This window comes from Staurois parvus, unplaced genomic scaffold (assembly GCF_062004578.1).
Source record: "Staurois parvus isolate SC_StPar_1 unplaced genomic scaffold, SC_StPar_1.0 ptg000105l, whole genome shotgun sequence".
NCBI classification, from domain to species: Eukaryota; Metazoa; Chordata; class Amphibia; order Anura; family Ranidae; genus Staurois; species Staurois parvus.
The window spans coordinates 1,513,945-1,527,305 of NW_028317901.1; the positions used below are offsets into that span (position 1 = coordinate 1,513,945).

General features: G+C 43.5%; 1 protein-coding gene across 2 annotated transcripts in view; it reads left to right on the forward strand.

The window, feature by feature from the left end:
- The first annotated feature begins 118 nt into the window (after positions 1–118).
- PEAK1 (pseudopodium enriched atypical kinase 1) overlaps positions 119–13,361 on the forward strand; it is a 98,096-nt gene continuing 84,853 nt past the window's right edge. Inside the window, exon 1 of one of the 2 annotated variants that reach the window (XM_089671368.1) lies at positions 119–238. The gene's annotated coding sequence lies outside the window, so the exon portion shown is untranslated. Of the gene's footprint in view, positions 239–6,936; positions 7,061–13,361 lie in introns of those variants that run through there. The other variant, XM_089671369.1, reaches the window with a different exon arrangement.

The following is a 13,361-nucleotide window of genomic DNA, read 5'->3' on the forward strand; positions in this document are numbered from 1 at the left end:
GTGACGTAAGCACACCGGGAAGTTTGTCTATTGGGTAGAACACGTGGCCGGGGATTGGCTAGCTCTTTGATCCACGCCCCTACGTGCCTGACTCGGTGCTGAGGGAGAGCTGCGGGGTGATTGGCTGGCGGGGTGAGGATGCGGTGGCAGACAGTGGAAGGGGGTGGTGACGTAGAACCGTCTGGATGGGAGTGGTGAGACATCTGTGTGCTGCTGTGACATAAGAAGGTGACGTCAGGTAGGTGCTCTGTCACCTCATTGTCACTTCACTGCTTTACAGAGGACGTGTGGGGTGAGAAGTGTGAGGGGGGAGGGGATGCTGGGGAGGGAGGAGGGGCAGTGGTGTCACAATGGTGGGATGGTGACAGGGAGATGACAGGACAGGCTGCTAAGGCTGGTACAGGTGTACAGGAGTGAGTGGAGGGACTCAGTACAGGAGTTCTGTGGACATGGAGGGCTCAGAGGACTGGCATGATACTGAACTCCTAATGGCAGCCAGCAGAGTCCATCAATAAGTCATTAAAGTGCAACTAAAGTCCATAAGTAGCACCCAATGAGTTTCTGGACATCTCCGCAGCTTCTCCCAGGTGTGGGGTCTTCCAATGGGGTGACGTTACTCCAGCTCTGGTGTTACTTCATCCCAGGCCGGAGGTATACCCAGAGTGTTTGTTTTTAATCTGCGTCAAAAACTCATGCACTGCGTTTTCCATGGATTCCAATGATCCTAGTTTACACCATTGCTGTGCAAAAGGAGAACTTGCACTTTTTCTGTATTGAACACAGCAAAACGCGTTAGAAATGCACTGGAACGCAATGTCCTGATGTGAGATGATGAAATAATAGAGGGGGAAAAATGCATCAAGAATGCAAAAATTATGCAGAATTGCAAAAATTGTGGTGTGAACCAACCCTAAGGGCCTGTTCACACCATGAATTGCACAGGAAGGCGCAAGCTCATTCATGGGCTGAAATCACGCCAGACGGTATTCAAAGCAGTGCATGCACAGCAACTGGATCTCCTGGTACCACTGTATCATGTGATCTGGTGCAGGCAAACACACTGCACTTACGACCTGATTATAAGACTTGTTAAAGTGGTTGTAAAGGCATGAAGGTAAAAAAACCTGTGTGCAGCAGCTCCCCAGCCCCCTCAATACTTACCTGAGGTTTATCGCAATCCAGCGATGTGAATGACAGCCTCAGCTGCCCCGAGTCTCTGCCTCTTCATTGGCTGAGACAGGAAGCAGGAGCCATTTGCTACTATCAAACACAGCCAGTCAGCCAATGAGGAGAGGGAGTGGGGCCAAGCCATGGCTCCGCGTGTGAATGGACACATGGAGCAGCAGGTGCCCCCATAGCAAGCGGCTTGCTGTGGGGGCACCTGACAGGAGGAAGGAGCCAGGAGAGCCTGCGGGGAACCCGAGAAGAGGATCCAGGCTGCTCTGTGCAAAAACTGCAAACAGTAGGTATAGACATTTGTTTTTTTACAAGAAAAAAAAAAAACTTTAGTATCGCTTTAAATTAAAGTATAACTAAAGGCAAAACATTTTTTTAGTTTTGGATAGAGTGGGGAGGGATTAGAACCCCTGTCAGTTTAAATTGCTGTTTGTGCCCCCATTAGGGAGATTCATCCACTTTATTTGTCCTGTTTAAAATTATCATTGAAAGTGAAAGTAAAAGAAAATCCCAAATTTTGGGTTGTCCCCAGAAAAGTAATAGAGGGGAAATCTTCCAATGGGGACACTAGTCCTGGTGGCCTGGGGATTCCCAAGAAATTCCATTAATGTGCAGGAATTTCCTCTCACTTTCTGTTTGGCTATGGTACAGGAAGTGAAGGGAAATCTTTGCAATGGGACACAGATGGTGTAACAAAAAAAACCTGACAAGGGTTATAAACGTCCCTGGTTTTATCCAAAATGGAAACAAGTTCTACTTTAACACTGATACCCGCTGCAGATCACAAGTGCGGTGCGGTTTGAACGTGGTATAGGAAAAGCGCACAAAACAGGGGCACACAAAACTGACCCTTAGCCCTGGTTCACATATATGTGGTTTCCCTGCAGCTGTGTTGCTTGTGCACAGCAGCCCATTCATTTGAATGGGCTTCTGTATTCACTGAAAACTCAGGGAAAAGGTCCCTTTTCAGAAATCGTGGCAGCAGGGAAACTGCATACTGCAGTGTGGTTTCCAGTGTGTGGGGGTGCCATTAGGATTAATGGTATGCCCACACCTCTCCTGAGTGCAGGACATTTTTCTGTGCAGGTGTTTACAACTGTGGAAAGTGCGAATCTATCTTTAAAGTGGAACTAAATTCACTGATTTCACTTTTCCCAAGCCAGTTACATTGAAGGCATGCCGTCAATGATTACTCCCACAGTTGCTTGTACTCTCAACTGAACTGTCAAACCATCAAATGGTTGGTGTCATGACTGATCATGGCTTCTGCGGACCAAATGGAGGCTAAGGCCTCTTTCACACCGATCTTCTGTGGTTTCCTTGCAGCGCAATGTACCTGCGCTTTGCCTTTAACTTCCATTAGATCAGGTGGATTTGGTGTGTTTTCTAAAAGCGCACCAATAGTCCTGCATGTAAGTATTTACATATTCTCAACAAGCAGTCAGAGCACCTTTAAAAAAAGCCCTCATTCACCTTTGTGTCAGTAGGCATTGTAGAGAAATTCATTTTCACAACTGCGAAATCTATGCTTTTTTTTGGATGAGAGCAAAGTCATGAGAGGCTGCCAGCCCTCTGATGTAAACAAACTGAAACTGGACTTGAGTCTTTTGTTGTGCTGTTTAGGGATCATTGAAAATTAAAGAGGAATTAAACCTTTCTATCGTTTTCAGCCAAGGAAGCTGCCATCTGTTTGATCTTCAACTGCCATGGTGCTGCACATGTGATCAGTTATGACACTAGACATTTGATGGTTTGACAATTTGGTTAAGCCCCTGGTCACATCGGGTGCGATTTGGCATGCGATTTGCATGCCAGTCGCACCCTATTGTCCGCTATTAGAGCGGTCATATCGGTGCGGTTCTGACTTGGTCGGAGCCGCACCGATTTCTAAAGTAGTGCATGCACTACTCTTGTTGCAATTTGCATAGACATCTGTGTCAGATGTCTTGCAAATCGCACGGAAATCAGCAGGTCACCCGATTTGAAATTGTGCAACTTTGCTGTAAGTCGCACGATTTCAAAATCAGCTTTGATGTGACCGGGGTGTAAGAGCACAAGCAAATGTGACAGCATTCCCGGTATGCCAGGATTATAACTGTTTTTTCAAACCATTAAATTGATGGGTTTAGCGTCACTTTAAAGCTGAACTGCAGCCATCGATTTAAAATTTTCTCAAAACAGTTACTTTCAAGGTATGCCATGAATGATAGCTGTCATAGTCTCTTGTGCTCAAAACCAAACTGTCATGCTATAACCCATCACAGTGCAGTGCAGCACCATGGCAACTGCAGATCACACACAGGCCAAGATGGCAGATTCCTTGGATGAAAATGATAGAAGGGTTTAGTTCCATTGTAAAGCCGTATTAAACCTAAAAACGAAAGTGTAACATATTTCAGTTTAACAATTCCTAAATGTGATGGCTACATTAGTTTTTTTTAGTTAGTAAGTCTGTTATATTTCTTCTTCCTTTAATAGACCAAGCTGTCCAGATAAAGTGGAAGTTGGGGGTTAGGACAAACCATTTACCACAGAAGGGTGCTTACCATGATCAGCTTTTATTTCTGTAAAATCTTTATCCCAAAAGGAAAATAAAAACTGTTGCTGTAACTGCTTAAAGGATAAGCCCACCTTTTGTAACATGTTACACCCATACATCCCAGGATGTAACATGTCACAAACAGACTGGCCCTTTCTCCTCCCCGATTCCCCTTGTGACAGCTAGCGGGGGATTCTCCCTGCTTGGTGTCGCAATATTTTTTTTAAAAACAAGGGAAGGGTTCTGGCCACCCAGCAGCATCATTCATTCACAATGTTCTGTGAATAAATGAATTATTTATTTTATTTATTTATTACAGGTACTTATATAGTGCCTTCAATGTACGCAGCGCTTTACATATATATATATATATATTGTACATTCACATCAGTCCCTAACCCTCAAGGGGCACACAATCTAAAATCCCTAACTTACATTCATACATACAAATACTAGGGCCAATTTAGACAGGAGCCAATTCACCTACCAGCATGTCTTTGGAGTGTGGGAGGAAACCGGAGTACCTGGAGGAAACCCACGCAGGCACAGGGAGAACATGCAAACTCCAGGCAGGTGGTGCCATGGTTGGGATTACAAGTCTCAACAGCCTTTGCGGATGTCGGCTTGTAGTTTTCAAAGAACTACCACGGCGCTGTGGTAGTTTATTGCTTCTTCCTGTTAGTATATCTGCTTGTCTGTACATCCTGTATGGGCAAGCAGGTATACCGACAGATCTGCAGGAGACCTGCATGGCACTACCGATCTGGTGATCACTGGTGCAATGCTTTACAGGCTCCAGAAACAAAAAATAATAAATGCATGTGTTTCTACCTACAAAAAAATGTGCATTTTATTATTATTTTGTAAAAAGGTGATCTTATCCTTTAAAAAGTGTTAGCTGGAATTCAGCTTCAATTTGTTAGTCAAGTCCATCTAAATTTGCTAGTGTACCTAAAACTACCCTCTCCCCAGATTGAAAATGATGCTGTCCAAAAGGTGTCTCCACTGCTTCTTCACCCAGAATGGAGACACCCTAAGACAGGAAGTGTGTTACTGGCTAGATCACATGGTGAAAATAAAGGAAAGAAAGTCTAAAAAAAGAAAACAAATGCAATGGCCACATCTAAGAATTGGTATGCTGCAATATATTACACTCTTGTTTTTGGGTTTAATACTGTTTTAGGGCTTGTTTACACCATATTTAGTTGAACATATTTTAAACACAGTATTAACACATATCCAAGAAAATTTAATGTATTTAATTGAGCCTAATTTTTTCCTTTGCGGTGCAGTAAAAAAAAAAAAGAGCATAAATTCTGCCTAAAAAATACATTAGACCACATCTAAGTATTATTCTAGTTCCTCATGCACATATCAGCAGTCTCTAAACTGTGGCCTTTGGGCCAGATGTGGCACTTTGCTTGCCTTTATCCAGCCCTTCAGGCACTATTCCTTCCATTTCACCACTGATGGGGCACCATTTCTTCCACTTAAACTAATGATGGTGCACTATTCCTCCCACTGACAACAATGATGGGGCACTATTCTTCCCACTGACACCAGTACTATTCCTCCCACTGACAACGATGATGGGGCACTATTCCTCCCACTGACGATTGGGCACTATTCCTTCCATTGACAATGATGGGGCACTATTCCTCCCACTGACAATGATGGGGCACTATTCCTCCCAATGACAACAATGATGGGTCACTATTCCTCACACTGACAACAATGATGGGTCACTATTCCTCACACTGACAACAACGATGGGTCACTATTCCTCCCAATGACAATGATGGGGCACTATTCCTCCCAATGACAACGATGGGGCACTATTCCTCCCACTGACAACAACAATGGGTCACTATTCCTCCCACTGACAACGATGGGGCACTATTCCTCCCACTGACAACGATGGGGCAGTATTCCTCCCAATGACAATGATGGGGCACTATTCCTCCCACTGACAACAACAATGGGTCACTATTCCTCCCACTGACAACGATGGGGCACTATTCCTCCCACTGACAACGATGGGGCACTATTCCTCCCAATGACAACGATGGGTCACTATTCCTCCCACTGACAACGATGGGTCACTATTCCTCCCACTGACAACGATGGGTCACTATTCCTCCCACTGACAACGATGGGTCACTATTCCTCCCACTGACAACGATGGGTCACTATTCCTCCCACTGACAACGATGGGTCACTATTCCTCCCACTGACAACGATGGGTCACTATTCCTCCCAATGACAACGATGGGTCACTATTCCTCCCAATGACAACGATGGGTCACTATTCCTCCCAATGACAACGATGGGTCACTATTCCTCCCAATGACAACGATGGGTCACTATTCCTCCCAATGACAATGATGGAGCACTATTCCTCCCACTGACAACAACGATGGGGCACTATTCCTCCCAATGGCAACGATGGGGCACTATTCCTCCCACTGACAACAACGATGGGGCACTATTCCTTCCAATGACAACAATGGGGTACTTTTCCTCTCAGTGGCAGTACTGACCACAGGCTTTATTTAATTTTTTTCTCTCACTGACCACCAAAACCTGAGACATTGTCTACTCTCACTGATGCCGGAGCATTTGCTACTCCCACTGGTCTGCTCCTCCTAAAGCCTAAAGGACAGTAAACTGGCCCTTTGTTTAGAAAGTGTGGAGACCCCTGAACTAAATGATAGAATAAATAAAGGAACCAGTTCCAGTTCCTTGGCACTAAGGTGGAGAGGTCAGTGACCACACATTGCCCTATATTTTCACAGTGTCGGATTTGTCCTACAGCACATTGTATTCTCTGATCAGTTCAGAGGTTAGACACGGCCATTTATCTTTCCAATGATTTGCTTTCCTGTCAATGTGATAATCAGAATGTATTTGGAGGATGAGCCTGATACAGAGAACAGTACAGGCAGGATGGGTAATATGTGGCAGTGAAATAAAAAGTGTGACTGTGAGAAATGAAATCTTCGTGGCTTATTTGCCAATCCATTGAGGATGTTGTAGGATCGTGTGCAGACAGCGCTGAAAATATGTTGAATGACAATGCTGACTCTTTTGGGTGACAGCCAGGAATTGTCACCGCTCATGATGGATTAAAATGAGGGCGTGAACATGAATTGTGGAAGTTAAATGACAGACTGAGGGTGTGACTGTCGGATACACTGCAGCCTACATTTGAAGAGTCAGCACCCATAGAGAAGAAAAAAAATGCAATTCTTGTATTCTAGTACACAGAGAGAGGGGAACAGGAGTAATATTGTATCCATCTTCAGCTAAAGAATGGGCAGACGGCCAGCTAGATATACAAGTCGTGTGAGTCCTCATCACTTTTATCACTTTGTGTCTCTTTAAGTTTCTCCATCCATGATTTAGTCGAAGTGATTGTCTCTTGTCTTCCTAATAATGCTCCTTTTTGTTTCTGTGTTCTTAGTCTTCCCCTTTCTCTTCCTTCCTCTCTTTCTCTTTCCATGTCCCTCCCTCATTAAATTTCCATTTCCATATCTAGAGTTCTGGCTAAGACTAAGCTTGGTCTTCCGTTAACCAGTTCACATCCACCCAGCGAACAAAAGGTGGACATTTAAAGCTTCTCCTATAGTCATTTGGGTGAGCTGTATAGTTTGGATTGAATGCCAGGATATTGGCAGTAATTGTAGATAATCAAATAATTGGAGTCATTATGGTTGAGAAAGCATTTAAAATTGTGTCTATTTTAATGCAGAATGTCTTTCCAGGTTGGGGTACATCTATCCATACAAGGATATGACGATTTGACTTTTGCTGTCATTAGTGAATTTCTGTCGTGCCGTATAGACATGTGTTGGCAATTTCTCCCATGATGAGTAAACGGGATGCTATATGCATTTCACATCAGGGTGTTTGGCTGTGCACAGCAGTGGCTTTGTATTCGGTACATCACTGAACAGGTCGCTTGGATTGTGCAATAGTTCGCTGCTTGCGAAGGATTTAATCTTCTTTGAGAACATACTTTAAAAAAAAACAACTAGTTAATACTGTGGTGCTAGTGATGAATGTCGGGAAAGGGTTTGTGTTGGAGTCTCTACTGTCACAATAAAAGAGGGGTCGCTTGGTCTTGGACATGGGCCCAGCTCTGATCCCACACAGGGACTTAGTCAGGATGCGTGAGAGAGCAGACAGCTGTTGTGATAGGCTCCTTTGTTGTATCTCATTGCTCTACACAGTTTAACACGCTCATTATCAGTATATAGATAGTCCCAGCTCAGTAGATTTGTTACACAAAAATGTTTGCAGAGTTTGGTGTTCATTCTATGAAATCTAATGACATCTTCAGGAGTTATAGAGGATTTCCTGTGGTATCGACATAATTGGCTACATGTTAGTACAGTATGTGTGGAAACATGACTTGCAGTTATCTTCTCAATGTAGCATTTTACAGAGTAATGTCAAAGTGACACCAAGCAATATCCTTATTATCCAAAAACCATCCATACACATCCACTACTACTTGGGGAGGAACTCTAGGTGTGGAGAATTTATACTTCGTTATATTGATTCAGCTTGGACCAATGTAGCTATATATAGCATACCTGGCTGATGCCCCTGGAAGCTGGAAATCAATGAAGTAGACCAGGGATCTCCAAACTGTGGCCCTTTGCTTGCTTTTATCCAGCAACTGGGGGCACTATTCCTTCCACTGACACCAATGATGGGACACTATTCCTTTCACTGACACCAAAGACAGGGTACTATTCCTCCCACTGACACCAGAGATGGGGCGCTATTCCTTCCACTGACACCAATGATGGGACACTATTCCTTTCACTGACACCAAAGACAGGGTACTATTCCTCCCACTGACACCAGAGATGGGGCACTATTCCTTCCACTGACACCAATGATGGGACACTATTCCTCCCACTGACACCAAAGACAGGGTACTATTCCTCCCACTGACACCAAAGACAGGGTACTATTCCTCCCACTGACACCAGAGATGGGGCACTATTCCTTCCACTGACACCAATAATGGGGCACTATTCCTTCCACCGATACCAGTAATGGTATGTAAAGCACTCTGTAAATTGACAGCGTTCTATAAGTGCCTGAAATAAATAGAATCTTACAAAAGACAGAGTTTCAAAATTGAATTAGCTGCAATTTGATAATAATCTTATGTACCTTCATTCTGACTTTCTTAAAAGATGATCTTCATCCTAGAAAGAAAAAAATTAAAGGTCAGCAGCTTCAAATACTGTAGCTGCTGACCTTTAATTAAAGGGCACTTACCTGTCCAGGGATCCAGGGCTGTCCTCACCCAAGCCGGTTCTTTGCTAGTCTTCGGGTCCCCAACGCAGAATGTTTACTGTGGAAAGTTGGCTGTGAGTCCTTGTGGCTTCACAGCCGGCTGCCCTATGTGCTGTGCTTTGTAAATGGTTCCACAGCCTTCTGGGACCTGTGATGTGTCTCAGAAGGCTGTGAGCAAAGAGTACCCACTCCCCCCAAAACAATTTTAATGTGCCAAATGCAATAGAGAAGGGAGGAGAAGGACATAAAGGGGAACTTCCCCTTTAGGTTGAATTTGCCCTTAAAAGTGTAATAAACACTAGTTCACACATGTGCGGTGCGGGTTGAAGCTCAGGTTTCACAGCTAATTGATGCAGTAGTTGCTCAGCAGTTCATGTCAGTTTTACATCAGGTTCAGGATAGGATTAGCTCTCAGGATTATCCTGTTCACACATATGTGGTTTAGAAATGGTTCCCATAGAAAGCAATAGCCTGTAATCTGCACCTGAACTGCACCGCACTTCTCCGAAATCAGAGTTTTTTTTTTCAAATCCGCACCACCACTGAATCCGCACCACCACTGAATCCGCACCACCAGTGCACTGGACATATGTGAACAGGCACCATAGGAAGCAATGCTTTTTCACATGTCATGCGGATTGTATGCCGTTCAAACCGCATCCAATCCGCATATATGTGAACGGGCAGTAGGTCCATTTTCAGCATGTCTGGCCTCATAGCTTGCTGTATACAGTCATCTTAAGAAAATGTTTTTTGTGACTCTGTTGCAAAGTTTCTGAAGATCCTGCCAGTAACAGTATTTCCTGTTGCAGGCTGACAACACTAATCTCTGCCTCTTAATTAAGTGCAGCATTGTCAGCCTGTAACACAGTCTCCTTGCTGATCATTGAGCCGCCTGAAACGAGAAGTGCTACTTGCAGGATCTTCCGTTAAAAAAAATTGCAGAAGAGTCATAAAAAAACATTTTGGTGAATACTGTAAAATACCATTTTCCTAGCTATTATGTTGATCCAGTGGCTTCGGTACTCTGGGTCCCTGAGCTTGTAACAAGTTTGCGGATGATTTCAGTAGCTACATACGTCTTGTTTAGCTCAGTGAATGTAGTGATGACAGACATCAGGCAAAGGCATGTGCAGAAGGAGTGTTTAGCAGAGGCAGTCTACATATTCATTTCAGTGCAGTTCTCTGTACATATACAGTGAGCAACTCTGACACTGTGGGAAAGAATTTGGTTAGCTGCACTCTTATTTAGTCTATTTTTGGCTTCTGAATAATGGAAAAATTACAGAAAACCCCTCATTCTGTAAACCAGAGCATTCTGAAAAATAGAACCTAAACCGGCATTTATTAATAAAACACATCATCTACTACAACACATGTATTTAGTCATATGCCTTCTTTAGTGGATCTGTCAACCCAATAAACCAAAGGACACCGGTGTTTAAAGAAGTCATATTAACTACAAATGCACACGCCCAAACATAAGGCACTGCTAAAAGGAAAAATGTATATGATTCATCTGAAAAACTTTAATGCAGTATATCTGATACAAAAGTAATACATCTAGGAATGTGTCTTGAAATCTCTGGAAGTGTATTACTGGTTGGATTACCAGGTGAAAATAAAGGGAAAAAAGCCAAAAAAAAAAAAAAGAAAATGAATGCAGCCACCACATTTCAAGTAGTTATAAACCCTTACATATACCCCCCAAAGTGACTAACCTCACTGAGATGAAACAAATCCTTTGACATTAGTTGTACCTTTTTATCTGAACCCTATCCTTTCCACGGCCTCCTAAACCACACATTTTACACAGCATTTCTGAGCTCTAGAAGGAAGGGGGCAGAGATCTGATGTCACATCTGCAAAGCATTGAACAGGGACCTGAGTGTAATCTGAGACCTGTGTTGGAGGAGTTAATGGACACACTCCCCTCTACACCGTCTCATGGGAAACATGCACAGCTGGTACTGTCAACCACCTGCTGTGTGCTGGGAGGGATGTCTCCCAGGATTGTCTGGTGTTGGCTCATACAGATAGCAGAGGAATGAGAGAGCAGACAGAAATACACACTATAGAATTATATGCTATATGCTTTGTTCATTTCTCATTTCGGAGGTTCACAACCACTTTAACCACTTCATGCTGTTAGGACGAACCTGTATGTTCTCAAGTTGAAGTGATTATACCAGGGTCATGGTTGCAGCTGCAGCCATGATCTTGGTGCCAAAAGTTTCAGTTGGCGATGGGCTTTAATATAGAAGTGATCCAAGTGATAGAAGTGATCTCCATTCCCCCAACCCCCCCGCCACTGTTCCCGGGCTCTCTGCTTTGATCGGGGAGCCTGGGACCACTGCTACCTGTCCTGCCCGGTAACCCCCCCCCCCCCCCCATTATGTAAGAAACAGGAGGAGACAAGGAGTTTGTACTGGTTACGGTTTGTTGTTCACAAGTCTTTACTGGCTTGTAAAGCATCTGATAAAACTGATCTCAGTTTGCTCAGATGCTTTTGGGTGTCGAGGAGATATCTGGGGTCTAGTAGACCCCAAATATCTCAGTAAAGAGCACCTGTCGCTCTCCCAGCTATCACAAGGGTTGTTGCTCATCCCCTGTGATAGCAATAAAGTTGAAAGGGACTGTGAGAAAATAAAAAAAAAACTAAAGCACACCTGTCACCCCCATGCTAATATGCAAATGCATAGGTCCCACACGCATGTGTAAATGGTGATCACACCACACATGTGAGATATTACTATGAATGTCAGAGCAAGGGCAATAATGCTAGTGCTAGACCACCTGTTTAACTTTAAACTGGTATCCTGTAAAGGCTTTTAAAGCATTGCGTACGGATAATGTAATGTACCATAGTTTGTCGCCATTTCACGGGTGCATGCAAGTTTATAGGATGACCTGTTATCTGTTTACTTGTGTAAATAATCTTTTATATTTTACTAAAAAGTTTGGTATTATATTGTGTTTGTGCGCACTTAAATACATTAAAAGAGAATTGGGACTTTATAAAAAAATTTATACTCATCTAGGTGGATGCAGCATCTGTTCCCTGCTGGCTATGCTGTGAGAACTGAGCGATCAAACACCACTGATCGCTCAGTTCTCCCCTCTGCTCTGAGCAGAGAGCTATGACTGTCAGTCTCCGGCTCCCTGCTCCGTCCCTCCAGCCCTCACTGGAGTGCTTGGCTATGATCACTGGTGCCATGCAGGACTCCTGCAGACCTGTCAGTGTATCTTCTTTCTCATACCTCGTACAGGGAAACCGATACACTCTGACAGGAAGGACTACCACAGCGCTAACAGCACCATGGTATAACAATCAATAAGTGTAGCGCTCTGGTGAAAACTAACTAAATCTCAACATATATACAATGTGACATAATAGTGAAACAAACAGTGAATCCTTAATGAAAATATATGAACAAACAGTGCAACATCACACAATATTGTGCATATGGTGGTAATGACTGATATAAAGCCCCCTACTACAGGGGATATACCCAATACAACAAGTGCTCAGTGTCAACACACTCTATTCATACCATAAATAAACCGCTGATATAAAAAAATATATATATATATGCAGCAAGTGAATGAACATGAACACATCACTTAAAGTTGTATCTTATATAACAAAACGTGCCACCAGTGTCCACAACAATGAATGCAAACATGCAGGTGAATCTCGTGTGTTTGTAGGCTCTGGTGATGACTCCTCACCTCCTTGCTGCGACCCTAAAAGGGCCTTAATGCCTTATGGATCACTCCTGGATCCCCTTTAGATTAAAGCGTATCCTCTAGGACTATCCTAAATGGCTCTTATCCAGAAACATCAGCTCCCAGTTGGTCCACAAAGAGAAAAGCCTCCATGGTGTATTATCATTTATTAGCACAGTAATAAAAATAATATGCACAGGACATTCACATGGTACATCTTCTTGTACACAGCATTTAGAACCTTATGTATGGGTGTACTTGCATGGGTTCTTTAGGGAGTCCAAATATGGCGTCCGCGCCAAAAATTACGTCACCTACACGTTTCGTCACCGCTCACGTGACTTCCTCAGAGTCAGACCCTGAGGAAGTCACGTGAGCGGTGACGCAATGCGTAGGTGACATCATTTCCGGCGCGGACGCCATCTTTGGACTCCCTAAAGAACCCATGCAAGTACACCCATACATGAGGTTCTAAATGCTGTGTACCATGTGATGTACCATGTGAGTTGTTATATAAGGCAACTTTAAGTGATGTGTTCATGTTTATTCACTTGCTGCATATATATATATTTTTTTATTTCAGCAGTTTATTTATGGTATG